The sequence below is a fragment of the Xenopus laevis genome, chromosome 1S, assembly GCF_017654675.1.
Source record: "Xenopus laevis strain J_2021 chromosome 1S, Xenopus_laevis_v10.1, whole genome shotgun sequence".
Taxonomy (NCBI): Eukaryota; Metazoa; Chordata; class Amphibia; order Anura; family Pipidae; genus Xenopus; species Xenopus laevis.
Genome location: NC_054372.1, coordinates 152,436,268 through 152,453,399, shown reverse-complemented (window position 1 = coordinate 152,453,399; position 17,132 = coordinate 152,436,268). Strand labels below are relative to the sequence as shown.

General features: G+C 39.6%; 1 protein-coding gene across 1 annotated transcript in view; it reads right to left on the bottom strand.

Moving 5' to 3' along the window:
• The window catches only part of LOC108707176 (WSC domain-containing protein 2), a 178,268-nt gene extending 175,917 nt beyond the window's left edge, over positions 1-2,351 (bottom strand). The window contains exon 1 of the mRNA XM_018244231.2: positions 1,775-2,351. The gene's annotated coding sequence lies outside the window, so the exon portion shown is untranslated. The remainder of the gene's footprint in view (positions 1-1,774) is intronic.
• Between the last annotated feature and the right edge of the window lie 14,781 nt (positions 2,352-17,132).

Here is a 17,132-nt window from a genome sequence, read left to right as displayed (position 1 = left end):
GCAAGATGGTGGAACCACGAGGCGGGCGTCCCCGCGGCCGGCGTGGCGGGCGTCCCCGCGGCCGACTTACAGCACCCCCAATCCCAGGTAAAACAGATTTCCTTACAGCAACAAAGTAGTATCCCCATCTTGAACTTTTGCCACTCAAATTTCATCAGGACTGTCATTGTGAATGGGGATTTCTTTTTGCACATTTCTGTTACACGTCTTTACAGCAAATAAGCACAGAGATAAACACATATATGGGATGCTGCAGCTACTGAGTAGCACAGTTTTAATAGGGTCCCAGTAAGGGTTTTTTAAATTTACAAAAAGAAATGATCTACCCCAATATTTACAGTAAATGGGGTGTTACTTTTTTCCTGGGGGGGATCAACAACTTTCAGTTGTATCACTACTGTATTCTGCTTTGTAATTGACACTGAAAGCAAATCAGCTAATCAGTTAATGCCTATAAGTAGCGGTGTTATCAAGAAACCTCCTGTTATTTCATTGTATTTCTTCTGAACTTTAAAAATATACAGGGTGACCTTAGAATTTGTAAGAAAATGCTACCAACAAATGTATTATACATTAAGCGGCCACAAATGGCAGGCTTTGGGAATCCCAAGTCAAAGGTTGCCGCAATAAAATATTTACGGAACTTTTTCTTCATAGTTCTGGTATTCTGTACATTACTTACAAAGAGTTAACATTCAGGCACAGAGGTCCCCAATCACACAAGTACAAACGTACATTAAAATTCATCTTGACTGCTGAGAAATCATTGCCAATAATGAAACCATCCAGAATCGGGGATGCCGGATATATGGGAAGCAGTCGTGCATTAAAGAGGAATCTGTGCATTAAGCTGGCCATAGACGCAAAGATCCGATCGTACGAATCGTGGATTCGTACGATTTTCGGACCGTGTGTGGAGAGTCCCGACATTTTTCGTCCGTCGGAGATCGGTCGTTTGGTCGATCGGACAGGTTAGAAAATTTCTGTCGCCTGCCGATAATATCTCTGCATGTATTGCCGATCGTACGATTTTCAGTGGGAGACTGTCACAAATTAACAACCCACTGACCACACGATTTTTAGTGGGTTTTAACCAATTACTTTTCCCTGTTTCCATTTTATAAATACATTTTTTTTGTATTCAACTCAGGGACTCCATTGTTCGAATCATTTAGGGTAGTTAAGAGATACGGAGGCCATGAGTTTCTCAGTTAAACTTGTGTACTAAAAAAAGAGGCATATACTTTCTGCTAATAATACCTATGAGAACACCATACCCATCAATTAGGGCAAGAGGACATCAAGTATGACCACCAGCAAACTGGCATGAGAATTTGGGTTCCACTGTACTAAAGCCTGAATTCAACAGTCGCTGATTGTTGGATAATGTCCTTATATAACAAGCAGGGAGTAAGGGAAACAGATAATATTGCAGCAGTTTCTTCCCCTTTATTGTTATTATAAGTGTACTAGGCATTATTATGTGCCTTATGGGCGTATAGTGGGAATCTGTACAACTAAGGAACTCTGTTATTCTCCCCCCAAATAAATTATAAGATGAACGAGGTTTTGAGGGGTCTGAAACATTCATTAGAAAGGTTCTCCAACTTTCCCATTGAGCAGAACTACCTTACTGCAATTACTTCCATTCATTTAGAGAAGAACCTTTAACTACGAGGGAGGATTCAATGGCTTTTTTTCCCCTGGTGATTAATGATTAAAGAGCTCAATTAGTCTGGCAGTGTACTGAGGAGAAAGGTTAGCTCTCCCTTACCTGTCCTGTGTCTCTAGCAGTTTGCCTTTAGCAGCAATGCCCAGTAGTCGGTGGGGAACCAGCAATCCCTTTCCATGTCTTTGCCTTTTTGCTCCAAGAGGGTTTAAGAAGACGCAGCTGCTTGAGAGCAAGGGAGGCAGTGCGAGCGGCAAGTCTGCCCAGAGCTTTCTATGGAAATCGCAGAGAATCTCAGTGCCACACAGGGAGCAGAGGCGTCTCAGTAGTAACAGTAGTAACAGGCAGCAGTGTCTCTGGAGCAGGAGAGACTGTAGTAAGTGAAAGGGCAGCCGCCGGGGAGAGGAGTTGTAGCAGCCAGTGGTGCGCTTTATCGGCGCTTCTTCTCATCTCTCTTTCAGTTACATCTCTATCCAGATCTCCTCGCTGCGGCTCCACTCACTCAGCTGCACTCGATTCCGAGGCCCCACAGCACTGCCTACTGCTTAACCCACTCACTGCCGCCTGTGCGACAAACATCCCGAGGCGACTGCAGCCAATGAACAGTGATTGTGTGAGACCTGTCTGCTCCCCAATTAATATAGCCAGAAACGCGCGGGGCTAAAACAGAGTAATCCCCAGCAGCACCAGCAACATACAACCGACACATATACATGTATCCACACATACACTGCCTGCTACAATGGGCACGTTTTCTCTGCCTTCCCATTTTGTAACTATTGATTTTTCCATAACATCTCCTCTTTTCTGGCTGAAATGCAGCAATAACAGATGCATTCAATTGCTGGCAGTTTTTCTTGGTTTTGTAACTGCTTCCCATGAGATATATCCCTAGCTAAATCATAGCCCTGCTTTACACTAAACTAAAGGGAATGGAATATAATGCTGCTGAGGCTACTGGAGTGTCAGCTCTGTGGATCCTACTTAGCAAATCTGAGCCTGTATCCTAGATAAAGCCCTAAATAGAGCTGGAATATACAATTAGTGATAGGCGAATAAATTCACCTGGCACGAATTTGCGTCAAATTTCCACGTTTCGCTGGCGGCGAATAAATTTGCTAAATTTAGCCGCCATCAAAATTTTGGGATGAGCATCCGAAAAGTCACTCCCGTCAACACTATTCAGACGCCCATTAACTTAAACGCCAGCGTCAACTTGGACGCAGGCGTCAATTTACGATTTCTAAGATTTTTCGTGAAAATGCCCCATTTTCTCTATTTTTCCTTGAAAATGGGCGAAATTCACGATTTTTCTGTGAAAATGTCAGAATTTCACGATTTTTTCGTGAAACTTTCCAATTTCATGACTTGCCAGCAAATTTTCTCATTTTCGTGAATTTTGCGGGAAATTCGCAAATTTTTCAGCCAAGCGAAACGGGAGAAAATTCGCCCATCACTGTGTACAATATTTCACCTGGCAGTGCTGTTCAAGAAGCCCTGCCCTACCTCACTCTTTTCAGATATTACTCATAATTCACTTGCAAATTAATAAATTCAATGTTAGTTACTGCATTTTAATCCAACCACATGGTGCAAGTTTTCAAAACTTTTCGTACGTTATAGAATGGCGAGTTCTTAGCAACTTTTCAGTTGGTCCTTTTTTTATATTGTTTTTGAATTATTTGTTTTCCTCTTCTGGTTCTTTCCAGTTTTCAAATTGGGGTCACTGACCCCGGCAGCAGCCCAAAAAAATATTACCCTTTCAAACTAAATTTTATTGTTATTGTTGCTTTTTATTACTTATCTTTCCTATTCATATTCCAGTCTTTCATTCAGACCACTGCTGGGTTGCTAGTGTAATTTCGACTCTAACAACCAGATAGCTGCTAAAATTCCAAGTTAGAGAGAGCTGCTGAACAAAAAGCTAAATAATAAAAAAGACCAATTGCAAATTGTATCAATAAAGCACTGTCTACAACATACTAAAAGTGAATTTAAAGGTGACTATGTCCAACAAAATTTCCATGAACACAAAAGAAGTATATCTAACTGGGGTGGGTACCAATATACTATTTGTAGGGTAATAGATGCAACCATTCACAATGATTGGGGCATTAACACGTACATGGCAAGGCTGAATCAGAAACAGTGCTAAGAGGTAGGATATGTGTTTAGCTTTTAAGAGGCAGAGACATGGGAAATTTTAAAAAAAAAATATGAGAATATAAAATCATGTAAATTTAATGCCAATGCATTACTTATAATGTTAGCTTCTGAGTTGGTATGTAAAAGCCACCTCTTCATTAATTGTGTGGTTGCAAATAACTGCCCCTTAAATAGCACTTTCAGTGTGACGTGCATTAAAGAGCTCACAATCACATTCAGCTCTGATGCGGAATGTGGCATTTTCACTGATGCTGGCATCTTTCTGCTGGGAGTGCACAATCACATACACATTGGGATGCAGTATTTGCATAGCTGAAGTGTGTGAGTTGCAGAAATAGGGGGACAGTATATTGGATTGTTTTATTTAACCAGAATCACTCTGCACTGTGACCGTATAACTGTGCCCTTGTGTCTGATCCACTAGCTTTAAAACCCTCACAATTCTCTGCAATATTACCTCTAAAAGTTACTTGTAGTTTGCAATATATGTCCCTCTCGAGTACACTTATCTGAAAAACCCGACATGAAACCAGTTTGTGTTCATTGGAAAGCCTGGAATGGGAGTTTAACGTTACTATTTGATTTTTTTTTTTTCCTTACAAAAAGAACAGATTGTTTTCATCACTCAAGTGATGAGAAAAGTAATCTGAAAAAATACAGGGAAAAAATGACCCGAATATGTAGTACAGGTATAGGATCCCTTATCCGGAATCCCGATATCCAGAAAGCTCCGAATTACGGAATGGCCGTTTCCCATAGACTCCATTTTATCCAAATAATCCAAATTTTTAAAAATGATTTCCTTTTTCTCTGTAATAATTAAACAGTATCTTGTACTTGATCCTAACTAAGATATGCTTATTCCTTATTGGAAGCAAAACCAGCCTATTGGGTTTATTTAATGTTTAAATTAATTTCTAGTAGACTTAAGGCATGAAGACCCAAATTACGGAAAGATCCGTTATCCGGAAAACCCCAGGTCCCGAGTCCCATACCTGTAGTAACATAAATCAGTTGTGGAACTACAGAACAGCTCAAGGTTTTTAAAAGAAAGGAAAGTAATACAATCATTGGCCAGTACATTCTGTTATGAGGCACAACACTGTGGCACCATCTTTTTCTAAGCTCCAAGATGTCCTTTGTTTCCTGGTAGTGACAATAAATACAGGGCACCAGCCGCTCCGCACAAACGTTTGTAGAGCCTTGATGCGTACCACAACCTCACAACCTTCTTGTTCTCAGGAGATAAGTGGCCCAGGTGTAAGGCTTTGTCTACAGTTATAGAAGAAGTAGAACCCTTTATCTGGGCCCCCTTCCCCCACAAGACTCCGCAGGATAGGCTAAAGGTGGCCATACACGGGCCGATAAAAGCTGCCGACAGACCGAGTCGGCAGCTTATTGGCCCGTGTATGGGGGTCCCCGACGGGCTTCCGCGATTGAGATCTGGCCGAAAGTCGGCCAGATCTCGATCAGGCTGGGATTAAAAATCCCGTCGGATCACGGCCGCATCTGTTCATTGATACAGTCCCGCGATCCGACCGCCCGTTTGCGAACGGTAGGATCCGATCTTTGGGCCCTAGGGCCCATGATCGGATCAGCCCGATATTGCCCACCTCAAGGTGGGCATATCGGAGGCAGATCCACTCGCCAAACGAGCGGATCTATCCATGTATGGCCACCTTTACTCTATAGTTATGCCACTGTTCGTTGTGAGGAAATTTCTACTTAACGTGTCTTTTGAAGGCAAATTAGTTCAAGGGAAAGGATACTAGAGAGAAAGCACCTAAAACAAAGTGTGCAAGGGCTTACTGTGACTGCCCCAAGGACCAGGCATATCTGGGGGTGATTTGAGACATAAAGATTGGGAGTAACTAGTAATGCATGTATTGGTAGTGTACAGCATCAAACTGGGGTGTCTGGGGTTCACTGGACTTCTGCATCATGAGCCCAAATAAACCCTCTCATACATACTCAGGCTTACCACCCCAGCCACAATTCCACCCCTGACACCCTTCCTCAAGCGTTGCATACCATCTCTATTGCAGCCACAATCAGGGCCATGTGGGGAGGTCAGGAGGCAGGCAGGCAGGTCTCAGGTAGGTAGCAGGTCTGGGTCTTTTTGGTTTTTTTCACGGTGTCCCACCAGCCCAGTCTGACCCTGGTAGTGTAGGGGGTACCAGATGGAAATTTTAGGTTTCAAAAGTCATTAGTTACTCCACTGGCATCCACAATATGCTATTTATTAGAGCATTTGTATACAGACCTAAAACAAATGTACAACCAGTGTTTATGTGGATCCCAATAACTACTTTGGACTTGGATTAAAATTCATCACATCTTGAGTAGTACTCTTTCTGAAAAGCTCAGCAAGCCAGACTGGAGAGTCGAACGAATTGATTTAGATAAATTAAATATATCAGTTTGCTTATATAAGGACTACCACTCATAAAGGGTGATGTTCAAATGAAAAGGCAGGAGAACAGTGATAGGCAGTTATGGATTCAGGAAAGAGATCCATGCAGTGATGCAAGCAGCAAGCAGCAAGCAGAGTACAGCTGGGACACTTCAAAGGTCACACCATAGTTGGAAACAGGTAAACAAGTAGAAATCCTATTTCATTAACATTGAGAAGCGCAGACCATCAATCACCCCTACTAATCTCATGCATTTGTCACCACAATTGTGCCAGAAAAAAAATCTTACAGAAAAAATGGCGAATTCTGTAAACAAAGTAGATTGAAATGGTCTAAAGTCAGTGTTCACAGATTATACAAATTACCGCACTATACCTTGGAATCAGGGGTCACGTTGCATTGATCTATAGAACATTTTTGTTCATCCCATCTATCAGCCTTTAGCAGCTTTGCAATGTGATTCATGTGCTGTTGAATATTTTGCTCAACAATGGGCAGCTCTGTTATATCATCATCATTTTTACATCAAATGTATAGATGGTCTCACTAAATGGCAATAAAGTCATTTAAGGCCAATGGTTAACTAGGATATTAGATAAATCTCCTCTTTTTCTGGGGGACTAATCTCCTGCAAACGCTATCCCACCTGCAATAATGTAGATTGCCAGCAGCAAAAAATATGAGTTTCTTTGACTTCCCCAAGTCACACAAGGTTGCCTTGGAAGGAAACTTCAGACCAAGTTTGTGCTTTCAAATTGGTGATTTACATTATTGCCAGTGGCAAATAGTGATGGGCGAATTTTCCTGTTTCGCTTTGCCACAAAATTCAAGAATGTACCGTGAAATATGTGAAACAGGAGCAAATTTTGACGCCGGCGTCAGTTTCTACACGGCGACATTTGATGCGCATTAAAGTCAATGGCCGTCCGTTTACTTGTCATTAGTGTCGGAATTGTCGCCTGTGTCGGAATTGACACCAGCATAAAAAAACCATTGTTGGCGGTGAATTTTCACTGCGATTCCACTAATTTATTCGCCAGTGGTGAAACACAGAGTTTTGCCGCAAATTCGCGCCTGGCAAATAAATGTGCCCATCACTAGTGGCAAATCATTTGCAGGAGTCACTCACATATGAGATTTATCACAGGCAATTAATCACCTAGTGAGGGTCGGACTGGGGCGGCTAGAGACCAGGCAAAGATCTGGTGGTCCCCACCGAACCAGGCCAGCACTCTGTTCCCTGCTTCAAACCTGGACTTTTGGTGCTCCTCCCCTGCCCACCCCAATCTTGGCAGCAAGGCAACTGCAAATAAAGGTACATGTGCACTGAAAGGGGTGAGGAGGTTGTCAGTTTCCAGGAAGTTTAGTGGCTGCAATGGGGGGCCCAAGGGGCACTGAGGTGACAGCCCCGTTGGGCCCTAGACACCCCAGTCTGACACTGGCCTAGTATGCTATAGCCCTAAAAACTGTGATTTTGTTTAAAACCAGCCTCAATGAGTCCAATGGATCAAGGTAGCCATAAACAGACACACTATATGCAATACAAGTTTTAATATAATTATTGGACCTTGTCCAAAGAATAGTTATTATCACCCAGTGGCCATGCACCATTTGGTCAAACTATCAGGTATGAAAATGGAGGAAATATTGTTTTCTAAAGTCAGGCCATGGAAAAGAACAAGAGAGAGAAATTGGATCCAAAGTGCCACAGCAAGAAAGAGAGAGGTAACTATCTGAATTAAAAAAGTAACAGCAGCAATATGTTAGGTTGCTATATAAAGAATTCATGAGTTACATACCCTTCAATTTGGCTCCTTTCTGAAGATAATTTAATTTTTGTGAGATTTGCTTATGTGTTTTCATAATTTGTCACAGCATACCTCTTCAGTTTTATCTTTTCCTCCTTGTTTTTCACATTCTAGCACTCCTATCATTCCCTTCCACCCTTTGTCAGTTACTCCTCATGTTCCTTCCATACTGAACACTCACAGTAAAGAACTTTTTAACAATAACTCTAATTGTCCTCTCAGCTGAATCAGCTCCCTTAAATCGCCTTGATGCTATCTTTGATTGTCATCTTAACATGGTGTTGCTTTCTTGTGAAAGGCTGCTGTATAATCAGGGCACATTGACCATTGCTTTGTGCTTTTTGTATTGTCAGCCCAACCATGTAAAGGCAGCTTTGCTTAGAGCAAGTTGTACTCTGAACATAACAGTAATCATGTGTCCCAGTCTTGCTAACACATTTATCCTCTCTTCATCTTGGGAGAAATACTAACCCAAATTTCATCTTACCTTTGTGTGCTACTGCAGTAGTATACCTGGCTAATATGAGAACAAATCTTAAAATATATTTTGTTATAGTTACATACTAAGGTTTCATTAAAAAAAATCTGCTCTTATGTTTAATTTGGGACAGGCTCCAACATAAGATTCGAAATGCGTGGGATCTCTTATCCCGTTACGAATGATGTATTAGAAAAATAAATTAATGATAAATATATATATATATTCCCCCATGGGTTCATTTTCTACATTTATTATCCCAAGTTTTTGGTGCTTTTAGCTGCTACCATAGAACTTAAATGCTGACGGAATGGTAAGATTGGTGGTCATGTTTATATAAAAGACATATGCAGTCTGGCAATATAGATATACAGTATATATATACTTGATAAAGGTCCCCAGGTGGGACTGAAACGTTGGACAATGCTGTGTTACAAATAAAAACACTTTAATTCACCTTTACTAGAGTGTGCTGATATAACTTATGTTCTAAAAAGATTCATGCCATAGCCAATCTTTTTAGTTCATAAGTTACGGTGGTCCAGAACAAGTAGGCAGTTTATTGGCCTGTCTATGGGGCCAACAGGCATGACTGCATGAAACATCACCCAGATACTGTATCCATTGGGCTGGTTTGAAGGCTCCCTGTGCAGACAAAATAAAGCCAATGGACAGTTGTAAATAGTACTGGCTATAGCTTTTCTAGAATAAGGACATATAAATCCCTAATGGAATAGGGGTAATTATGGGTGTGTAAATCCTTGGTAAACCTGTGATCTTTCAGAAACGCTTGCCCTTTAAAACAACAATAAGGGTTTATAGCTGAGCTAGTAATGAGATATTGGGATAAAGCACGCGCATCCTCACCATTATTTATTTATACATAGCACCATCTATTTTCTCCAGGGAAGACCAATTATAAGTAGCTAGGAAAATTGCAGGTTAGATATATGCATTTATTATATGAATTAACCCTTAATCTTGGGTGCCCAACATTTATCATGTATCTGTATTGGAAAGATTAAGAATGCATACTGCGGTAAGAAATTGGTCTTTGTATTTGATTAACATGGCTGTAATTATAACATATTGGGCAATCAATTGAACGTATCAAGGGACCTTATGACATACCTAAGGTCTAATTCACATTCCAGGCATTTTAGGTTGGTCTGACTCATGGATAAAAGTTCCTAATATTACTTCAATGGAAAATAGGTCTGGCCACATTATATGATTCAGATTGAAATCCTATCTAATTCAGAGGGTTGGACAAGTTACATTATGCTGCAATGCCCGTTCAAATAAAACAGCCAGGCAATCACTTCCTCATTAATCTATGAATATTTACTTCTGTACCTTCTAATGTATTGGCCAGTCATTAAAAGGCAAGGGATCGTTGGAAAAGCTAGAATTTGTAGAAAAGGAACCAATTTTTTCTCCTCTATAATGATACATAAAAAATCAATATTGTTCAACCTAAGGTTTATAGAGCAAATATAAGTGCACTGTATATAGTCCCTCAAAACTCCATTGCTTCTATTGCTTAATAGAGAAGAAACAATTACTGACTAGTTATTTCCCAACCCACACACATGTACACCTTCTTAACCCATGCTGAACCTGGCCCGAGTTTCAGAAGGACCCTTGCCAGACCTCAAACACTAGATTGTGCCAGTGATCAGTAGTCAAGGACAGGAAGCCCAGATGCAGCACAATACATTTAAGACATTAAGGGGCAGATTTAAAAAGGGCCGAAGTGAAAATTCGAGTTTGATTTTTTTTTCCGTCAAAACTCTCAAATTCGAATTATCGAAACTTAAAATAAATTTAGATTGGTCGAATTTATGGAATTTTATGGGACTCACATGAATTTGAAATTCTACCCTTGACAAATGTGCTTCTAAGTACATCTACAAGGTACTGTGCACTGCATTGACTCAATCTGACCAGAACCCAAACCCAATTTACAGCTTACATTTTAGCCCATACCTGCCCAAGCCACGAGTTCAATTCATTATTTCCAACTCCGAGGACAATGAAGGAAAACAAACATCTGGTTACATTGTTCATACAAACATTTATGTATCAGCAACTCTTTGTTAGTAATAAAAATATTGAATTATTAAAATGAATAAAATATCATCTAGAAAGATAAATGTTTGACATAGTAGATATTTCTGCTGTGTCCTTTTTGAAAGAACAGGTTAAAACTTATCTTGCTTGTGTTGCCAGGTTTTTATTATACTGGTTGCTATTATCATGCTGCAAGAACAATTTAAAATCAAACAAGAGGCCAGTGAATACAAACTGATTATTTATCGACAAAAGAGAGATATGAATCATTGAATGTATGCATCTATGAAATGTCACCATGGAGAGGCAAACACAAATGATGTGTGTGCATATACTGTATATATCTATAGCTATATATATATATATATATATGTACATTTTTTAAAGTAATTGTCCAGTACATGATTGGGTACTGAAACTGACAAAATGAAAAACCTTCTATTATTCATAAATAGGAGTAGAAGCTGACTTTGGGAGAGAGAGAAAGAGAAAATGTGTCTTTTATGATGGTGCTCTCAAAAGGATTCACTAGATGCATAAATCATAAAGGAACAAATAAAAAAAAATCTAGTGGTGAAAAATTAATACAATCTGGACACTAGAGGTGATTGGCCAATTTGCATTTCATTAATTCCACAAATCTCTGCAGTTTGCCTCGCAGGAAAAACAATTGTGTCTGATAAAACTGGCATAAAATATTTTCATAGATTTTAATAAATACTCTCTTTTCCCCCTTGTTGTTTTGTCTCCCCAATGTATAGAGGACTGCACAGATCTATACATTGGGGAGACAAAACAACTGCTCACCAAGCGAATGGTTCAGCATAGGAGGGCGAACTCTACAGGGCAAAAAAAAACTCAGCTGTCTTTCTACACCTAAAAGACATGGGACAGTCCTTTGAAGATAGCAAGGTCCAAATCTTGGATAAAGAAGACCGCTGGTTTGAACGAGGCGATTCATGTCAAGAGACCATCCCTGAACAGAGGCGGGGGCCTTCGACACCACCTGTCTGCTACATACAATGCTGTTCTAACATCTGTACCCCGGCGGTTTCAGAACACTTCACACATCCATTCATGCAACTCTCACAAGTAACACCTCTTTCTAGGAGTTACATGACACATTGGATAATCCTATCACAGTAACTACACAGAATCTACACCTCTGTGAATTTCTTCAGATGTCACCTCTTTGAAGAGTTACAATGTGCCATTGTGATTGGATTAGTGGAAGAGTTTATATGCCAAGAACTTCCCACACCAGTCAGTTGAACTGAAGAAGCTGCTCAGATGAGTAGTGAAATGTCTTCCTTGATTACTCAGCAAGTGCAATTGTTTTTAGATTTACTTATACTAGTTATTTAATTAACAAATAAAATCTCTACTATAGTTTCTGGTGGATTTGGGCATCTGATCTGGAAGATAAGGCTAAGATGACATAATTAACCTACTTTCTTAGGGGAACTACCACTGAAATAGATTATGGAAAAAGATATGCCATTTTTTTTGGAATTAATCCAACCCCCATTCCACAACTTCTTTTCCCAGTGAAATTAAAGGTCACATTTTTTGAAGTAAAGAGATCCAATTTTATGTGCATTCCCTTTGGTGTGTACCAGTCATTCAGGTGCATCCAATTATCCAATTCGATTACTGTCACCTGTGAGAAATATCACAATCTCCAATTCAAAATGGATTATAATGGCACTAATGAATTGTGAATGTGCTTCCTTTCTGTTTTATAGGAAAACGTACATATAAATGGACATTTACAAGAAGGAAGGAAGGGCAAAAGAACAAAATTCAATAGTAATCTGGCAACTTCTGACTAGAAGTTGGAATAAAACCAAAATTCTAGTTTTCCTTTGTTTCATAACATTGATGATGTCACAAGGATTGGCAGAAAAGAAACCTTTTAATGCGTTGCCTAAAGTTACTTAAAAAAGTAACATTAGCCTGAAAATTGTAGTTATCGTAGAGTAAATTGTTTGATTACACCAGGAAAATCATCACTTAGGAGGTCTATTTATTAAAGGTCGAGTTTTTTAGCGATTTATTTTGCCCCAAAGCAGCAACAAATCAAAATCTGAAAATACTCCAGCTAAAACCTGTCAAATTCATGTAAAAGTTAATGGCAGAGGTCCATTTAACCATTTGAAGATGTTCTTTGCCTAAACATAATTTTCCAATTTATGGAAATTTACATTCCAACCACTCTTTTACAGCATGGGTTTAGTTTAAATGTGTAAAATCTTTTGGTAATCCCTTTAACCCTTGCAGCTGTGTATTTGAACAACAGCCAAACACAGACACGTCCATTGAAATGAATAGTTTGATACTTCCTCAGGTTGCCTTACATGCACCATTAAAGGAGAAGGAAAGGCTTGGTGCACTTGGGGGTGCCAAATGTTAGGCACCCCGAGTGATTTATTGACTTACCTGAAACCTATCAGAGGAAAACTGCACCGGCCCGGAGTTATACCAGTGAGAACCACGGAGCGATCTTCTTCCATCTTCCTCTGTCTTCGCACGGCTGTGCATGCGCAGTCGGCTATTTCGTTAAACTGTGCATGCGTTTGCCCCAGGAAATCTCAAGAAAGAAGAAGATGAAAGTGGATCGATCGCTCTGTGGTTCTCACTTGTATAACCCTAGGCCGGTGCAGTTTTTTGATGATAGGAGCACCGCCCGGGGTTTCAGGTAAATCAATACAATCACTTGGGGGTGCCTAACATTTGGCACCCCCAAGTGCAACAAGCATTTCCTTCTCCTTTAAAACCTGCTACTCACAGGATGGTAACTTAGCTACAGGTATCTTCAGGCTCTGTTGCTATATGCGGTAGGTTTTGGCAGCCTTTGTACCTAATGTTTCTGGAGTCATTTTAGGGGAAATTCAGAGCCGTTTACATTCTCAAACATTCCATCTATACACAAACAGGTCCATAGGCCAGAAATTCTCAGGCATAGCAAGTAAATTGCCCAGTGTAGAAATGTAGATCCCTGCAGGCTAAATAATAAATAGAGTTCTTTGTGCTGTGTTCCTAAATAAGATATATTGTGTTAACCTAAATAATTTGTTTGAGCAGTAAGCACAACTTTTCTCCCAAAACGTTTATCTACAGTCGCCATTACTTCAGATCTCTATTGCACACTTTTAGCAGTTGTGCCATTCATATATATATATATATATATGTGTCTGTAACAGTATCCACAAAATGATATATTCCTTAGCATTTAGAAAAGCCCTGAATGGAATCAAGGCACTCTGAGATATTTAGCAGACTCTTATTTTGCATCGGCACAATCCCTTGATGATTATGGGCAGAAGCAAAGCACTGACAAGTGAGTTTCCTGGACAACCATGCAGTTTTATAGAAATTTAGTGCACAAATAAATATTGCATGCAATCTACATCATAGATTAAAATATCAATGTGTACAATTTGTTCACTACTTTAAGGCCAACTTCTAGTACATTATACACAATATAGGGGACTGATAAATATATTCCCCATTTACAGTGCATTCCCCTAAGGAACTGCAGGTTGAGCTGTCAAAACTGGGACTGTCCCGCTAAAAATGGAAAGTTGGGAGGTATGCAGGGGTAGCTAGGTCCTGTAATAAGTCTCTCTATGAGAGCCAGACAGATATGGGGCTATCTATATTGCGCATCTTGAGCTCCATTGAGGAGTTTACAAAGGATTAGTGACTAGCCAGAGAACCAGTGACAGGGTATAGGCACTCAGTTAGATCCCACCTGGGTTCCACATCAGAGGTGTACCCAGAGGAAACAGGAGAAACTCTGTCAGAACAGAGTGATATTTCCCTCTCAAGTCTCAGGGAGGAAGGCTCTGCAATTGGTCTTTATTAAGCGTATACACTAACTACTGCTCAATGACTATGCTCTTTTCTGTTACTATTCTCCAAAGTTCAGTGGATGTTCAAGAACCATTGGCATCCAATTATTGTGCATTCGTTATAGTTGTACAATATCCTGCCTCTACTTTGTTGCTAGGGCTCACCTCCTGAAAATCATACATAGGTCTCATCTGGAGCATATACTGGTGCCATTCATTTTACTATAAGTTTACAATGTTAAGAGCTACAACCAACTCTTTGGTGTAATGTAGGTGGACTGCCTACTTGTTTGTAATCATATGCTTGGCTAATGCCTGCACAGTACTCACCTTTATTGATTCATCATTGGAACATTTTGGACTTAAAGGGATACTGTCATGGGGAAAATTTTTTTTCAAAATGAATCAGTTAATAGTGCTGCTCCAGCAGAATTCTGCACTGAAATCCATTTCTCAAAAGAGCAAACAGATTTTTTTATATTCAATTTTGAAATCTGACATGGGGCTAGACATATTGTCAATTTCCCAGCTGCCCCAAGTCATGTGACTTGTGCTCTTCAATCACTCTTTACTGCTGTACTGCAAGTTGGAGTGATATCACCCCCTCCCTTTCCCCCCCCAGCAGCCAAACAAAAGAACAATGGGAAGGTAACCAGATAACAGCTCCCTAACACAAGATAACAGCTGCCTGGTAGATCTAAGAACAGCACTCAATAGTAAAAACCCATGTCTCACTGGGACACATTCAGTTACATTGAGAAGGAAAAACAGCAGCCTGCCAGAAAGCATTTCTCTCCTAAAGTGCAGGCACAAGTCACATGACCAGGGGCAGCTGGGAAATTGACAAAATGTCTAGCCCCATGTCAGATTTCAAAATTGAATATAAAAAAATCTGTTTGCTCTTTTGAGAAATGGATTTCAGTGCAGAATTCTGCTGGAGTAGCACTGTTAACTGATGCGTTTTGAAAAAAACATGTTTTCTGATGACAGGATCCCTTTAACCTTTGATCTTGTGGCAAAGCATAGTTTTATTCTACTATAGTAAATTTTCTATCAAAGAAAAAGGAGAGTAGAAAATGAAAGTTGCCTTCTCCTTCATAGTCCATGAAGCCCACGACCATGTCTGTAATATCCTCTCAAAAGAAACCTCCAAGCTTAATTGAGTAGGTCTGTTATGAGTTTGTAGTGCTGTCCCTTTTCAAAAACTGTTGCAAAACGAAGAATATGGTTTGTGAGCATGACAAATAAAAAACATTCAAGACTGAATCTAAATCCCTGGAATGTTGTAATCTAACTATAGTGTAACAATTTCTCTGCTGTTGATCTAATCATTAAGAACATGACTTACAGGCATATTGTGCTGACCTTGTCTTTTAACCTTTATTGATCATCATTGGCATGTAAGTCACTCTTTTTATATACTAAGCTTGCAAGGATGATCCTGACCTCATATAAGATGTCAATGGTTTAATAACAATTTAACTTTTTGATTGAATTACAACTGCGGTGAATAATTCAAGCACATCAGGGAATCAAACAGCCCCTTTGTGGGGTTTCTCAAATGTCAACACAGTCACATCGATTAGTTAATTACTGGTCTGGGCTTTGAATGAATACGAAGGATAAGAAAGCGTTAAACGTTTCTAATTAATTTTAAGACAGGGGTTTTGTTTGCAAGGGTATCTTTATTTCCTACATACAGTATACATATTTGTTCAAGGAAGGTATCAGAGAGTTAAATGTGTGTGTATTTAAAGCAGTTACCTTTGTAAACACATAGATTCTCTGGACGATAATATTTCATTCTTGCCATCATCCCTAAGGTCTGCTTAACTAGCCATGCATATTACTTTAGCATACTCAATAAATTGTTCATGTACGTGTCATGTTGCTTTAGCTCATTTGAGCATCCATGCACTTTGCCTACTAGAAGGAGAAAGAATCAAATGTTGTGCTTGACTGGCTTGATTCATAATTTTTTAATACAGCAGACTTTTGCTACATTCCCTATGGCTGCAATACAACGACAGTTGCATTTCTAATTAGAACACTGTACTTCTGTCTGAGGTTGACACCTCACATTTATCTGCAAATAGAATTTCTAGGAAAATTATAATACACGTGCAGGGATTGCATTTATCAATATTCTGAACACTCATCAGACTAGTTTCCTTATGTTTGGTTTACAAATAAGGCATGATTGTGTTTGTTCTGTAGCAGTGTTACCCATTATATCCTTGCTATATCTTATAGCATTTGAACATGTATGCTTAGGGCAATGGCAGACAAGGCACAGTGCGACAAAACTGTTGTCTCACTGTGTTAATTTCTCATGTTTATTATTTCTCATTTCAAGTTCCTCAAGTACAAACATGGCCAAGAGAAGTTTCTTGACTTGCTGAATATTTCCGTAGGCTGCTGTGGATTTACTAGTCCAGCTCTAGAATTCTTGAGTAAGTCCAGTGATAGAATCCTTCCGTAACAAATGTTGGTATACCCCATTGGATATTTATTCCCACGCCTCTGAGTTCCCATTCCCTTTGTGGAATAAAAAAAACTCTGTCCAAACTATAATCCACTATTTACCCTTAAAAAAAGCATGAAAAAATTGGATTGGGCAAAACTGTGATTTATTTGGATTGTCACACAAAACCATGACTTTTCCACATT